Consider the following 17,465-nt stretch of genomic DNA (forward strand, 5'->3'; position numbering starts at 1 on the left):
CCAAAATCTCACGGTCAAAAGCAATAGCTAGGGATAAGCAAATGTCACGAAGCTTGAGGGCTCACATATCTCTCAGAGTATATTTTGGATTCTCTAGGTGAGCAAAGCAGGTTCAAGTTAGGAAAACATTTCCCCCCGTGATTTCAACCCACCATATTTATCAAGGGAGATACATTTAAAAAAATAATTTCACTAACTAAAGAGCAGCCTGAGTATCAGTGATAGAGGAACACTCCCAAAGATAGACTGTCATAGTGACAGTCCTATACGCTATATATTACTGAAGACACTAATAACTTTTCATTAAAATAATTGGAAGTGCTATAGACAGGTCTTCAGGTCGCTGCCAGCATTTTAACCATTGTGTTGTCTAAATCTCCTGAGAGCAGCTGTAGAGGATGTGGTGGTTACCATGTGTATTTTAGTACTCCCCCTACTATTGCCACCAGTGGAGCTGAATCAATGGTAGCAACCGTGGTAACCGTAAGGGAAACATCTTAATGTAGACAAGGCCCTGGCTAGATCAGAACCAGATCTCCAGGGCTACAAGCACTCCAGATTCCATTTTACACCAGAGCATACAAACAACCAATGGGATCCAAAACAGATATGGGCACAATCAGGCCCCCAATGTATTTTAAGGTTGGAAGGAGGCCAGGGATCATTACAAGGTAAGATAGTGGACTGACAGGAGGGACTATGCGGATAAGATCTCTCCCAGCTTCCAGACCCTCCCATTTAACACTTATGACAAGGCTCTTGACCCTCCCACAATACAGCTGAAGAGTGGAATATGATTGAAGTTTAAGACTTCAAATGGGATTGTAGAAGCAGGCCTAGATAAACTCTTTAATCTAGAGAACCCCAGGAGTGAGGGACATGAATTAAAATTAAGGAAACAGCAAGCAAAGTAATAACTTAAATGCAAGCGACAAAGAGTCCTGTGGCACCTTATAGACTAACAGACGTTTTGGAGCATAAGCTTTTGTGGGTGAATACTCACTTCGTCAGATGCATGAGTATTCGTCATGCATCTGACGAAGTGAGTATTCACCCACAAAAGCTTATGCTCCAAAACGTCTGTTAGTCTATAAGGTGCCACAGGACTCTTTGTCGCTTTTTACGGATCCAGACTAACACGGCTACCCCTCTGACACTTAAACACAGTATTTTGAGCAAAATTCTGAACTCATATTAATGTAATTCCTGAGTAATTCCACTGATTCAATGTAGCTACTCAGGACTAACACCGATGTAACTCAAGTCAGAATCTGACCCAATAGCTCCTAAATGACCTCTTTTCATTCAGTACATAGATACTCATTGTGGTGGGTAACAGAGGTGCATTGGATATTGAGAGACAATAATGTTTCTCTTTCTTTGAGCGTATCATGCATTAGGCTATTACAGTCAAATTGTTAACACACCTGGTGTCTGGTAAAACTGACACTTTTGAAAGGGACTTGGAACCTTACCTCAGATGTTTTTCGAATTCTGAGACTCTTTCACTTAACTCTTGGTTCTTCCTTTTGAGAGTATAAATATAGGCACCTGACTGTGACTTTACACTTGTTACAGATGTAGCGATTTCTTCCAGCTCCTTGACCTGAGCTTTTAGGGTCTGAATTTTAGAGGACTGTCGAGCATTATTTTCTTTGTAGATTTCCAACTCTGACTTCATCTCTTGCAAAGAAGCTTCTTTTGTTACCAGTTGGCTTTGGAGCTGTTGGATCTTAAGAAGAAGAATAGAAGGATAATAGCATCTGTACTTGCAAGAGACCTGGCACAGTACAAGTTATTAGTAACTTGGGAAAAGTGAAGATTTTATACTCAGAAGTGAAAGCCTTTTCTGCTGGATTTTGCTGTAACGTTTGTGGTAATGTTAACTGCATACGTCAGAAGTAAAAACAACCCGTGATGGTATATGATAGCTACGAGACTCAGCACCCTCTTCTAGGCTGGCTAAAATTCAGTGACCTGAATAAGTTAGCAAGCAAAATCTAGGGTTTTCAGGGCCCTCAAAAGCTTGTCACAGGGTCCCAAGCTGCACACCACACTATTGGCTAATATGAGATATAAAAATAAAAATACCTTGTATTCATATAGCACCTTTCGCAAAGTGTTTTATAAACATGAATTAATTAACTCTTTAATTCTGGAATCTCTGCAAAGAAAGTAAAATACTTTGAGCTGCCAGATCCATGTTAAGGAATCCCTGTCCAGCATAAAGATGTCCTAGCTAGCTCCATGCCAGATCTTTCCTGTCCCTCCTCTCCAGCATAATGGGCATGTTGGGGGCATTTCAAGGGCAAGGCAGGAGAACAGTGCACTCTGGTGATCCTTGTTTGTCAATGTAGTGGCCCGTAGGGGGCCACACACTGGGGCGTAGTTTGGTCCACAGCCAGCTTTAGGGTGCACGGAACAACAGCAAAGTGCCTTAGAGCCACTTCCCTCTTCCCTCAGCTATGCTGAGCTCTGCTCTATTGCAGATGAGGATTCGGCCCTCTGCATTCTGTACAGTAGAGTGGGACTTTGCTAAGCTGATACTTCCAGGAAGGACAAGAGCCTGCCTGCCTGCCTATGGCTCCAACATATGGAGTAATATACTGAATTCTTTCTGTGGCAGCATGATGTTTTGATAGGGATCATCAGTGTCTAATGCAAGAACTACCTACCGATCAGCAGAGGAAAATGACTGTGACCCACATTTTATTTCCTGACTTTACATTTAATAAAACCACTAGATTCTTTAGTACCATACTCAAAACCCTCTCTCTCACTCATTCACTCTCTGCTTCCTTGTATCCGAATAGATGTAGGAAAAGTACTGAAGAAGGAAAATTGAGCTAGCATTTTGGTGGCCATCAACATCTTAAACTATTATGTTCTAATCTAATCGACTTAGTTCAAATTTCTTATTAAGCTGGATAGAATATAACTGCATCCTTGAGAACTAGCAGGAAGTGGAAAGGGGAGAGATTTGATTTTACTTGACATAGTAAAAGTACATTTGCTTTGTAACCAGCAAAAGGTCAGGAACATTTTGTTATTGCAAGAAATTGCATCAATTACAAGTCGTATGATCACTCTGCAAAAGCAACATGCACACCAGTTACCTGCAGCCTGAGTTTTGTGCTTCTAGTTTCGTTGTGGATTTTTCCTTTTTTAACAAAATATTTTTTCTAAAGTTGCCATGAGGTAACATTAATACAATTAGCAGAATATTTTGCATTCGAGTACAATATATTGTCAACTTGCTCTGCAAGAGGGTTAAGGATATTAATTTTACATTATACAGCACCTTTCTTCCAGCTGCAAAGGGCTTTTTAAACTTGAACCTGTATCCCTTGCTCACATGTGTAAAAGCATTGACTTCAGCAGGACTAGTCCAATGAGTAAGGACTGCACAATTGAGTACTATATTTACAGTACAGCCACATCTAGGGAGAAACATGGTGTGATGGTTCTTGGGCAGTTATTTTACTGCACAGTGACTTACATTATAAATATTAAGGATTTATAATTGAAGTTTGCCTGGAGTTTGGGGTTTATTTAACCCTGCAGCGTCAAGCAAGCTTATTAAAACAAGTATCAGAGGGGTAGCGTTGTTAGTCTGTATCCACAAAAACAATGAGGAGTCCAGTGGCACCTTAAAAACTAACAGATTTATTTGGGCACCACGAAAGCTTATTCCCAAATAAATCTGTTAGTCTTTAAGGGGCCACCGGACTCCTCATTGTTCTTGTTAAAACACTGTCTAAACTTTTGTAGTAGAGCTGTGTGTGATGTCTCAGGCCCTTGCTTGAGTTCAGGTGCGGTATCAGGAATGGAATGGTTTTCCTTTCTACCATGGCAGCCAGGAGGCAGCTGATCTGCAGAGAGCAGATCAGCCCTGTGCTTCATAAAGACTTTGAGACAGGAATGAATAGAGGCCAGGAAGCCACCAAATGACACATAAAAGAGGAAGTTAGGGAGCAGGGCCCTGTTCAGCCAACTCCTGGGTGAAAGAAGGGCCCTAGATCCTTCAGGAGAAAGGAGATTGTGTGGGGAAAAGAAGGGACATGGTCGGGGAAGGGCGGTTTCCTAGGTAGTCCAGGGCTGCCCCGATATTCTAAAAGTTTTACAAACCTGGGATAGAGTTTGTGTGAGCCACTTAGTTCATCTTTCACAATGAAACTTTAAATCAGATGAGTTTTGTCTGGTGTGGGATTTTAATGCAAAAATTGTTCATATCTCTGGTAATTGCCACCACTGGAATTAGGGTTAGATTGCTACTTTAGCCAAAATTGATATTTCTAAAATCACCATACAAGTGTTCAGTCCTGACTTTTACATTTCATCTGAAAGACAGCTTCTCAAGGAGTACAGTGCTACGTAACATTGGGAGCTTTATTCAGCATGAAGAATGTCACCCACTGAACCGCCAGCATTAATTTCTTCAGCTCCTCTGTTTCCCTAGAGGTCTCCCACTCATACATGCACATAATTCCCCATGCAGCATGTATAGTTCCCCATGTATACCCAGGTATGGCTATTTACTGTATTTTCAAACTAATGGAGCCACATGCCGTGATGATGGTCTCATTTGAAATATATAAATGGATAGTGAACGTATAATGTATTAAGGACACTTATTTTTCAATATAGAAAACATGAACCCTCAGCTTTCTATTGCAAACACATTAAGTCCTGGGCAATATTTGTGCAAATTATATGGAAACCTGATGTAAAAAGACTTTCTTGTGTAACTAGGGCCCTACCAAATTCACAGTCCATTATAGTCAATTTCACAGCCATAGGATTTGGAAATTGGTAAATTTCACATTTTCAGATGTTTAAATCTGAAATTTCATGGTGTTGTAACTGTGGGGGGTCCTGACCCAAAAGGGGATGGGGGGGGTGTTGCAAATCTGTTGTAGGGGGGTCATGGGATTGCCACCCTCACTTCTGTGCTGCCTTCAGAGCTATGGGGATGAGAGGGTGCAGAGCTATCTGCAGCCTGGAGAGATACCCAAGAGCAGCCCTGCAGGGAAAGAGCAAGTCCTGTCCTGCCCCAGCCCTGCTCGGACTAGCAGCTAGGAGTCCCCTTTGCTGGGGTGCTCCCAGCAGCACAGGAAAGATTGGATCCAACTCCACAAGCCTCCTCCAGCTGCAGGAACTTCTGGGGCTGCTGCCCAGTCCCAGAGAGTCCTGCAACAGGGGGAGGCACCCAGAGGTGGGTCTGGTCTCCTCTCCCTCCCACCCCCAAGCAGCTGTGCAGTGAATGGACAAGTCCTGTCCCTCTCCAGCCCAGCCAGAGCTAGGAGCCCCCTTTACTAGGGCGCGTCTAGGAACAAGGGAACATTGGATTTCACAGGGAAGGGCTTATTCCATGACGTGTTTTTCATGGACATGATATTGGTAGGGCCCTATGTATATCTTACCCAAAATGTGTAACTCATCTGCAGTCACAAAGAACTTGTGCTACCATATACTAAAACAGTATGTGATAGAGAGTCTCACATGTGGAAGATCCTGAAGGAAAAGATATGTGAATGTAAATCAATTGTGGGAACAACTCTACAGGACGAAGATAACAAGGAGTTATCCTGAATATCCATGTGCTTGAGGTTTGGCCTCATGTCTTTAGCCACTCAAAAGATGCAGTTTTCCAGAATAAATTCACTTCTTGATGAACATTTCAAAATATGTTTAAAATAAATAACTGTTAACATTCTATTTTTAAAAAATCAGCATAAACTAAAAGGTTCCTCTTCTTTCAAAAATATTAAGAGATTTTAAAATGTTATCATAAAATCTGTCTTCCCCCCCCCCACACACACACACACCAGATAACCCATTGTTGACTTCTGTCTGGTCCTAACATCCATATGTGCAGTATTTGCAGCCTCCTGAGTTAGCTCTGTGCAATTGACAAGAGTTCTGAGGACTTGGTTTCTGGATACAGCTCCTGTTCTCATGGAAACAGGTGTCTGTGCCTTAAACTGATCACGGTTTCAAAAAAAAAAATCCTTTGTTAACAGTGATTATTTATACTCATGGGTCCTTTTTTTTTTTTTTTTTTTTTTTTTGGCAATCCAGCTTCTGGCAGATGTTTTACCTACTATTATTTCTTTGCCCTTTTATCAGTGCAGTAATTTGGGTAAAGGCCAACAAGCCCCAATTTGTTTTGCATGCTTGGTACCTGCCCCAAATACCAAGATGCCTGCTTTCACAATACTCATTTTATAACTGAAATTGTGTGTGCGAGTCAGAATTATGTACTAATCAGCTACATGTTACTAATTATTTTCTGTTGTTGTAGCCATGTTGGTCCCAGGATATTAGAGAGACCAGGTGGGTGAGGTAATATCTTTCATTGGACCAACTTCTGTTAGATATTACCTCACCTACCTGGTCTTTCCAATTATTTTCTATCTGTCTAAGGTATTTATATAGCATTAATCATTGTCATATATAGGCAGAGTATGCAACACTTTCTATTAGAAGTAATAGATTATCTAGTACTTTTGAGTCATGTGTGGGTCAACTAAACAAGACTTTAGCCAAGCTGGGTATAGTCACTGTCAAAATGTCGTGCTCATTACAGGAATGACAAGTAGCTACAAGTGACCCATGTTAACTTTGGCATGAAGAGTAATCAGTGGCCTCTCAGGCTTACAATTTTTAAAAGAAATCTGCTACTGTGATTGGTCACTTAAAATAAGTTGATCAGATGATGGTGCAATCTAACCACTATCCAGCAGCAACAATGAAAACCTGTGAAGCTCTGATTCCAGCACTGAAATATAAATGTATTATATGAGACCTAGAGGCTTGAAATGGGCTATTTGATTTTACTACAGCTTCTTAACTATCAAGAGTATATAGACTAATCGATTCCAAGGCCAGACGGATCCATGGTGATCATCTAGTCTGTATAACACAGGCCATAAAACTTCCCCAAAATAATTCCTAGTCAATATCAATAGTGCAATAATGCCAAAGAGTCGGGGGGGAGGGAGAGGGGGAGGGAAGGGAAATGAATATCTAACTCCCTAAATATTCCTCCACTCTCTGTAACAGGAGCCAGAGGACCCTGATTTGACCTCCTCAGGCTACATCTACACTACGGGGGGGGGTCGATTTAAGATACGCAAATTCAGCTACGCGAATAGCGTAGCTGAATTCGACGTATCAGATCCGACTTACCCTGTTGTGAGGACGGCGGCAAAATCGACTGCCGCGGCTCCCAGTCGACGGCGCTTACTCCCACCTCCGCTGGTGGAGTAAGCGCGTCGATTCGGGGATCGATTGTCGCGTCCTGACGAGACGTGATAAGTCGATCCCCAAGAGATCGATTTCTACCCGCCGATTCAGGCGGGTAGTGTAGACCAGGCCTCAGTATCGTCTCAGGACACAGGTGGTCAGTGTCTGTAAATTACTTGAAATGCAGAGAGCTAAAATGTACAAAGTACTGTGTCTCTGAACACAGATGGCACAAAATAGTAGGAAACAGATTCTTTTGCTCACAGCACCAAGAGCATTGTTTTCAGCCTGCACCCGGGACACAAAAACCTCTCCTCTAGGTTTCTTCAGAGTTAGCCTCATGCTTTTAGCTGCTCCTTCAGGCTGCCTCTCTTACTCCATCTGTTCTTGTCTGACCTAAGTTTGGCAGATTTCTCTTCACACACATCCCCACCCACCCCTTTTGTCTTGGGTGGGGCTTATGCTTACAGTTATGTTAACTAAAGGGTGAGTTCACACCTACCAGTCTCAGTGAGGTTTTAACTCAACACATAACAAGCTTTCACCAGCTCATAACACAGGCATGTCTAATTGCTGATTTCAGGTCCTGGATGTGTTTTCCAGAGCCAGAAATCTTTGGCCCAGATTGTGATACCCTTACTCACATTGAGTAATACCTCATTCCTAGAGTGATCCCATTGATTTCAGTAGGACAACAGAGGAGTAAGGTGTTTCTGGACATTAATAAAGGTATCACAAGCTACCCTTTGAATATTAGAAATACCAGAGTATAAGAAAGCTCGTGGTCCGACAGAGCAAGTAATGTCAAAATTCCAACTCAGCTGAGAAGCTAGACACTAAGAAGTTTTGATTCTCAGATGCAGGGAGAAAATTGATAACCACAGTCAGAAAAAGACTTTGAAGGCAATGGATACAAATTGTGGGGGGGTTCTCTTCAAATTTGAGCCAGCTCTACTATCAAGATGACAGTAGTTGAGAAACCTGTAAGTGAACAGCCATCTAGCTGTAAATGAGTTTTCTGCCTAACCTTGTGTTCATGTCCTACATATCACTCTTTATCCAAACTGTACATTTCCCCGAGTCTAGAGAAAGGCCATGAAAGTACCTTAATTGATAATAAAATTCTTTTTGTACAAGATTGGCTTTTCTATCCATGAAATCTAACAGGTTGCTTTTTTATTAATTGTGCTCTTCTTGCTAAATACAAACATGAAATATTAAGTTAATAAACAGGGCCGGCTCCAGGGTTTTGGCTGCCCCAAGCAGCCAAAAAAAAAAAAAAAAAGCCGTGATCGCGATCGTGATCTGCGGCGGCAATTTGGCGGGAGGTCCTTCGCTCCGAGGTGGAGTGAGGGACCGTCCGCCGAATTGCCGCCGAATACCTGGACGTGCCACCCCTCTCCGGAGTGGCCGCCCCAAGCACCTGCTTGACGAGCTGGTGCCTGGAGCCGGCCCTGTTAATAAATTATAATTTTGGCTGCAAGCAAGCAAACAATTTCACCACGCTGCTTTTTATCCCAGAGTCAGATGAAGGCCACCATTCAACATGCATGCTTTAAAAGGCCCTTCTTTGGCAGAAAAATTTATACCAGCGGTTCTCAAGCTATGGGGTGGGCCTCCCAAAGGAGGAATGGGAATGTGTCAAGGGAAGCACAAGTTGTGTGGTTTTTTTGTTTTTTTTTAGGAGTTCTGGCTGTCAGCCCTGGGTGACTGGGGCTCATGCAGAAGTGCTGTGTACACCCAGGAGGTGGGGATAAAGATGACAGCTGGAGCCCTGCCACCCAGGCTCAGGTTCTCCTTCCCCCCCTCCCCAATCCCTCACCTAGAGGCGGCGGGGCTCCAGGATGGCAGCAGCAGCGCAGAAGTAAGTGTGGCAGTGGGGCGCTAAGTCTGCTGTGAAAAGTGATATTGACGAATATCACTTTTCACATTGCCACCCTTACTTCTGTGCTACTGCTGGCACGGTGCTGCCTTCAGAGCTAGGCGTCCAGCCAGCAGCCACTGCTCTCCATTCTGCCTTCAGAGCTGGGTGGTGGTAGATATACTTGTGGAGGGGGCGTAAATGACTACAGACATAAAGAAGGCGGACACGATCAAATAAGTTTGAGAATCACTCATTTAGACCAATCCAAATTAACGATTAGTGATCAGCGCTTTAGCTGTCAGCAATAAAACTAAACTCACAAAACCCCAGATTAATACTGTTTTGTTTTTCACAGTGACTGAAACAAAGTGTCCGTAAGCCACAGGATACAGTAATACAGTTTATTTATTCTGCACCTCAGTTTGAAGGCTGCTGTTTTTCACCAGCAGAGCTGCATATTCACAATGTGCTATATCAGCTGCTTTTCTGTAGCGAATCAGCTGGTATCTGGAGGCATCTGCTTCTAGCAATGGGCCCAGAGAAACCTGGAAAGGCATATAAGGTACTTTATCACTTGCATCTTAGTGAAAATTATTCAAGAGAAAGGCTTGATTGTTGCATAGTTATATATGGAAAAAACTGAGCATATTAGGCATACAATAAAAGTGCACTAAGCACTGGATGATTCTGTGCATAAATATAGGTTTCAGAGTAGCAGCCGTGTTAGTCTGTATCCGCAAAAATTACAGGAGTACTTGTGGCACCTTAGAGACTAACAAATTTATTAGAGCATAAGCTTTCGTGGGCTACAACCCACTTCTTCGGATGCATATAGAGTGAACCATATATTGAGGAGATATATATACACACACATACAGAGAGCATGAACAGGTGGGAGTTGTCTTACCAACTCTGAGAGGCCAATTAAGTAAGAGAAAAAAAACTTTTGAAGTGATAATCAAGATGGTTCAGTACAGACAGTTTGATAAGAAGCAAGTGTGAAAATACTTACAAGGGGAGATAGATTCAATGTTTGTAATGGCTCAGCCATTCCCAATCCCTATTTAGCCCTGAGTTGATTGTGTCTAGTTTGCATATCAATTCCAGCTCAGCAGTCTCTCGTTGGAGTCTGTTTTTGAAGTTTTTCTGTTTTAAGATAGCCACCCGCAGGTCTGTCAAAGAATGGCCAGACAGGTTAAAGTGTTCTCCCACTGGTTTTTGAGTATTATGATTCCTGATGTCAGATTTGTGTCCATTAATTCTTTTGCGTAGAGACTGTCCGGTTTGGCCAATGTACATGGCAGAGGGGCATTGCTGGCACATGATGGCATATATCACATTGGTAGATGTGCAGGTGAACGAGCCACTGATGGTATAGCTGATGTGATTAGGCCCTATGATGGTGTCACTTGAATAGATATGTGGACAGAGTTGGCATCGGGCTTTGTTACAAGGATAGGTTCCTGGGTCAGTGTTTTTGTTCAGTGATGTGTGGTTGCTGGTGAGTATTTGCTTTAGGTTGGGGGGTTGTCTGTAAGCGAGGACAGGTCTGTCTCCCAAGATCTGTGAGAGTAAAGGATCATCTTTCAGGATAGGTTGTAGATCTCTGATGATGCGCTGGAGAGGTTTTAGTTGGGGGCTGAAGGTGACAGCTAGTGGTGTTCTGTTATTTTCTTTGTTGGCCCTGTCTTGTAGGAGTTGACTTCTGGGTACTCGTCTGGCTCTGTCAATCTGTTTTTTCACTTCAGCAGGTGGGTATTGTAGTTTTAAGAATGCTTGATAGAGATCTTGTAGGTGCTTGTCTCTATCTGAGGGATTGGAGCAAATGCGGTTATATCTTAGAGCTTGGCTGTAGACAATGGATCGTGTGGTGTGTCCTGGATGGAAGCTGGAGGCATGTAGGTAAGTGTAGCGGTCAGTAGGTTTCCGGTACAGGGTGGTATTTATGTGACCATCGCTTATTAGCACAGTAGTGTCCAGGAAATGGACCGCTTGTGTGGATTGATCTAGGCTGAGGTTGATGGTGGGATGGAAATTATTGAAATCATGGTGGAATTCCTCAAGGGCTTCTTTTCCATGGGTCCAGATGATGAAGATGTCATCAATGTAGCGCAAGTAGAGTAGGGGCGTTAGGGGACGAGAGCTAAGGAAGCGTTGTTCTAAGTCAGCCATAAAAATGTTGGCATACTGCGGGGCCATGCGGGTACCCATAGCAGTGCCGCTGACTTGAAGGTATATATTGTCCCCAAATGTGAAATAGTTGTGGGTGAGGACAAAGTCACAGAGTTCAGCCACTAGGTTAGCTGTGACATTATCGGGGATACTGTTCCTGATAGCTTGTAGTCCATCTGTGTGTGGAATATTGGTGTAGAGGGCTTCTACGTCCATAGTGGCCAGGATGGTGTTTTCTGGAAGATCACCGATGGATTCTAGTTTCCTCAGGAAGTCAGTAGTATCTCGAAGATAGCTAGGAGTGCTGGTAGCGTAGGGTCTGAGGAGAGAGTCCACATAACCAGACAAGCCTGATGTTAGGGTGCCAATGCCTGAGATGATGGGGCGTCCAGGATTTCCAGGCTTTCTAGACAAGCCATTTACAAGACAAACTTTGCCTCTCTACAAAGGAAAAAGGACACTAAACTATCTAAACTGCTACATGCCACAAGGAGCCACAACAGTAGTTCCCTTAACCCACCCAGCAATATTGTTAACCTTTCCAGCTATACTCTTAGCCCAGCAGAAGAGTCTGTCCTATCTCGGGGCCTCTCCTTTTGTCCCTCCAGACCCACGAACATGATACAGTTCTGCGGTGACCTAGAATCCTACTTTCGACGTCTCCGACTCAAAGAATATTTCCAACATACCTCTGAACAGCATACTAACCCACAGAATCCCCCCTACCAGCACTACAAACAAAAGGATTCTGCGTGGACTCCTCCGGACGGTCGAAACAACAGACTGGATTTCTACATAGATTGCTTCCGTCAACGTGCAAAGGCTGAAATTGTGGATAAGCAACATCACTTGCCCCATAACCTCAGCCATGCTGAACACAACGCCATCTACAGCCTCAGAAACAACCCTGACATCATTATCAAAAAGGCTGACAAAGGAGGTGCTGTCGTCATCATGAATAAATTGGAATATGACCAAGAGGCTGCTAGACAGCTCTCTAACACCACATTCTACAGGCCATTATCCTCTGATCCCACTGAGGATTACCTAAAGAAATTACACCATCTGCTAAAAAAACTCCCTGACAAAGCACAGGAACAAATCTGTACAGACACATGCCTAGAACCCCGACCAGGGACATTCTATTTGCTACCCAAGATCCATAAACCTGGAAATCCTGGACGCCCCATCATCTCAGGCATTGGCACCCTAACATCAGGCTTGTCTGGTTATGTGGACTCTCTCCTCAGACCCTACGCTACCAGCACTCCTAGCTATCTTCGAGATACTACTGACTTCCTGAGGAAACTAGAATCCATCGGTGATCTTCCAGAAAACACCATCCTGGCCACTATGGACGTAGAAGCCCTCTACACCAATATTCCACACACAGATGGACTACAAGCTATCAGGAACAGTATCCCCGATAATGTCACAGCTAACCTAGTGGCTGAACTCTGTGACTTTGTCCTCACCCACAACTATTTCACATTTGGGGACAATATATACCTTCAAGTCAGCGGCACTGCTATGGGTACCCGCATGGCCCCGCAGTATGCCAACATTTTTATGGCTGACTTAGAACAACGCTTCCTTAGCTCTCGTCCCCTAACGCCCCTACTCTACTTGCGCTACATTGATGACATCTTCATCATCTGGACCCATGGAAAAGAAGCCCTTGAGGAATTCCACCATGATTTCAATAATTTCCATCCCACCATCAACCTCAGCCTAGATCAATCCACACAAGCGGTCCATTTCCTGGACACTACTGTGCTAATAAGCGATGGTCACATAAATACCACCCTGTACCGGAAACCTACTGACCGCTACACTTACCTACATGCCTCCAGCTTCCATCCAGGACACACCACACGATCCATTGTCTACAGCCAAGCTCTAAGATATAACCGCATTTGCTCCAATCCCTCAGATAGAGACAAGCACCTACAAGATCTCTATCAAGCATTCTTAAAACTACAATACCCACCTGCTGAAGTGAAAAAACAGATTGACAGAGCCAGACGAGTACCCAGAAGTCAACTCCTACAAGACAGGGCCAACAAAGAAAATAACAGAACACCACTAGCTGTCACCTTCAGCCCCCAACTAAAACCTCTCCAGCGCATCATCAGAGATCTACAACCTATCCTGAAAGATGATCCTTTACTCTCACAGATCTTGGGAGACAGACCAGTCCTCGCTTACAGACAACCCCCCAACCTAAAGCAAATACTCACCAGCAACCACACATCACTGAACAAAAACACTGACCCAGGAACCTATCCTTGTAACAAAGCCCGATGCCAACTCTGTCCACATATCTATTCAAGTGACACCATCATAGGGCCTAATCACATCAGCTATACCATCAGTGGCTCGTTCACCTGCACATCTACCAATGTGATATATGCCATCATGTGCCAGCAATGCCCCTCTGCCATGTACATTGGCCAAACCGGACAGTCTCTACGCAAAAGAATTAATGGACACAAATCTGACATCAGGAATCATAATACTCAAAAACCAGTGGGAGAACACTTTAACCTGTCTGGCCATTCTTTGACAGACCTGCGGGTGGCTATCTTAAAACAGAAAAACTTCAAAAACAGACTCCAACGAGAGACTGCTGAGCTGGAATTGATATGCAAACTAGACACAATCAACTCAGGGCTAAATAGGGATTGGGAATGGCTGAGCCATTACAAACATTGAATCTATCTCCCCTTGTAAGTATTTTCACACTTGCTTCTTATCAAACTGTCTGTACTGAACCATCTTGATTATCACTTCAAAAGTTTTTTTTCTCTTACTTAATTGGCCTCTCAGAGTTGGTAAGACAACTCCCACCTGTTCATGCTCTCTGTATGTGTGTGTATATATATCTCCTCAATATATGGTTCACTCTATATGCATCCGAAGAAGTGGGTTGTAGCCCACGAAAGCTTATGCTCTAATAAATTTGTTAGTCTCTAAGGTGCCACAAGTACTCCTGTTATTTTTGCATAAATATAATGTTCCTGTTACAAAATTATTGGCAGTCCACAGGTTTATTGCAGTTGACCATACCATGCATGTCCTGTACAAAAGCTCAAAGGATTTTTTTATAGAAACAAGCTATAAGACAAATTATGCCATTCCATGTGAAAACTTCCAGGAGAGCAAAAGCTAGGTGGAAATTTCCACAACATCAAGGCCAGGGAATTTCTTTCAAATCATGGCACTTTGGCAAAGGGTTGAGCCACAGGGACTGTAGAGGAGATGTAGTGTACCTGACTCACAAATGGGAGAATATTCTGGCTCTGAAGGAAGTCACAGAAGGTCTTCCATGCTACTTCCCCATCCGCCACTTCCTCCATAGCAGCCTGGCTAAGGGGAAGCTGTGATCTCAATGGCTTTCTGTGTCTGGGCGAAAACCACTTTTGAGGGTTGGACAGTTGAGGGTCTATAGTGGGAGCCCACATGAGAACATCAGAATTATTTTGCATGAGGAAATTTCCATGCGTTCAGAGGGGGATGATGATGTGAGGAATGGCTGTACCTAAGCCCTACCTTTCTCTGCTCCAGCTATGGTCTCCCAAAACTGCACAGTCCCAATGGTATAAACAGGGGTGTGTACAAGGAGGGGCAAGCATGGGCACAGCTGGGCCTCCCCAATAATCAGCAGGGACACAGAACTCCTCTGCCCCTAGGGCTGCGGTGGAGAGAGCAAGCTCCTCTGGCCCTGGGGCCATGGCAGGGAGAGAGAGCTCTTCCGGCCCCCGGGGCCACTGTGGGAAGAGCAAGCTCCTCCAGCCCCAGGGCTGCGGCAAGGTTTCACAGAGCTCCTCTGGCCCCAAGGCTGCGGCAGGGGCACAGAATATGCCCCTCCAAAAGGGATCCAATTTAAATTCCTGCGTATGCCCCTGGTTACAGAGCACATGGAGGGTCTTGTACAGGGTTGGACAAAGTGATGAATGATCCTGTATCAAGTGACTCTCCCCATAACAAAATTTGAGCCAAAGCTGTAACTTTTCCACTCCTTTCATCCCTGTCCATAGGACAATTGGACGGAATGGGTGGCTCTATAGTTTAGTTCTCTCTTCTTTATACAAGTAAAATGCAAGGTAAAAACATATGTGTTTTTTATTCATGTGAAGGCATGATTTTTTCTCTCTTTTAACTATGTTATTCGTTGTACATGCATGAAGGCAGCTGTGCTGTATGTTGAAGTGAAAATGATTCTTACCAATCCAAACATAACTGTGGCTGTAATTTCATGATCAGGAAAACACACACAGATTAGCAGTTTACCAGGCTGAAGGTCAGTAATAAACACCTATTTCCTATTGTGTTGCTGATTGCATGAACTTTAGTTGACTCTTCAGCAAGTGTTCTTTCTTCAGCCAAATTAATCAAACATGTGTGAGGTTTACAGCTTAAGCGCCTGAGTCTAACCTTAAACCATTCCCTGCCTTATTGTCTCTCTTGCCCTGACTCCTTTCATAAAAACACACGTCTCAGCTTCTTTTTCTTTGGTACAGAGCTCCCCCTGTTGTTAAAGTTGAGAGTAGCACTGCTTTAGCTGTAAATCTGCACACTCTGGGCCTGGTTCTCCTCACGCTAATGTAAATCAGCAGTATACCCATTGAAGTCAATGGTGTTACAACATTGTAAAGCTGGGATAAATCAGATGAGAAGTGAGTCCATAGCATGTAGCATATTTTCTGATTTTACAACTATACCATACTTTCTGAAGAGGAATATAAATGCAGATGATTTAACAATAATATGGAGACTATAGTCTACATGTGTAGCATAAATGACCATTGAAAGATGCATTAATCATAGGAGACAAATTCCCATTACTGCCATTTATTTCTATTTGGGTTATACCAGGAAAGTTTGGATCCCAGGGCTCCAAAGTCATAAGTGTCGGAACTCAAAAGGTTAGACTGTGCAACTCTTACCCATGTTGGTGAACATCATAGACCTCTGTAGGACTGTACATGGGAAAAGTACTCACTGACATGTAATAGGGCCACACAGTTTAGCCCGATATGTAGTCCTGACTTTTTCCAGCTGTCAATGAAAACTTTTGATTGTTCATATATCCAGTGAGGTTACAAAATCTAGGATTCTTCTTCTAGAGATGCCTCTGTCTATTCCCACTTGTGGGATCTGGCACCCTTGGTGTTGAGGTGCAGAAGTGCCTTGACAGGCCATGTTTCTTGAGAGGTGGGAGCACAAGAGATCTTGTGCAACAGTGATGTCATAGCTCTACTCTATAAAAGGGAGTGAGCCCCATAATCAGGAAATGCAGCAAAGCCTGTGCTGCAGCTGAAGACCTAGGAGAAATTTTGACTCTCTTAGGGTACGTCTATACTTACCTCCGGGTCCGGCGGTAAGCAATCGATCTTCTGGGATCGATCCCGGAAGTGCTCGCCGTCGACGCCGGTACTCCTGCTCCGCGAGAGGAGTACGCGGAGTCGACGGGGGAGCCTGCCTGCTGCGTGTGGACCCGCGGTAAGTTTGAACTAAGATACTTTGACTTCAGCTACGTTATTCGCGTAGCTGAAGTTGCGTATCTTAGTTCGAAGTGGGGGGTTAGTGTGGACCAGCCCTTAGACACTCTCTTGAGGCTCACAGGAGTGCACGCATCAGCTGAAGCTCTGTTGCTCTGTAGATTGGTACAGCATGTGCTCTCACTGATGAGGGAGGGGCAAGACTTCATCCCCAACCTCCACTACACACCCCCATTTGGGGAAGCTAGCAACAGCGATGATGCCAGATCAAGTTACTCAATCAGGATTATTTAAATGAAGGGTTGTTGTTGTTTTTGTGGGGTGGAGAGAATGACTCCTATTAAATGCAGTTTGTTTGTAAGAGGTCTATTCTATTCTATACAGTTTCTTATGCTTCACCCATTACCATAGTTTCTGATACTCCAGTATCTCTCCATGTAATATCTGATGCAGAGCCAATGCTTTGATTTACAAGAGCCTTTTGTAACACGGGTGTCCCTGCACGGCTGAAGAAGAAAGGAAACATAGTCCCTCCCACACCACTTTCTGTTGGAGTTGTAAGGATATCCGCTGTGATTTACTGAGGGCTATTGCTGTGCCCGACATAGCCTTTCAATCTTTTAAAAGTATTTTCAGATTCCACTTCCAGGCCATGAGACAATCATCCATAAGCACAG

The sequence above is a fragment of the Emys orbicularis genome, chromosome 4, assembly GCF_028017835.1.
Source record: "Emys orbicularis isolate rEmyOrb1 chromosome 4, rEmyOrb1.hap1, whole genome shotgun sequence".
Taxonomy (NCBI): Eukaryota; Metazoa; Chordata; order Testudines; family Emydidae; genus Emys; species Emys orbicularis.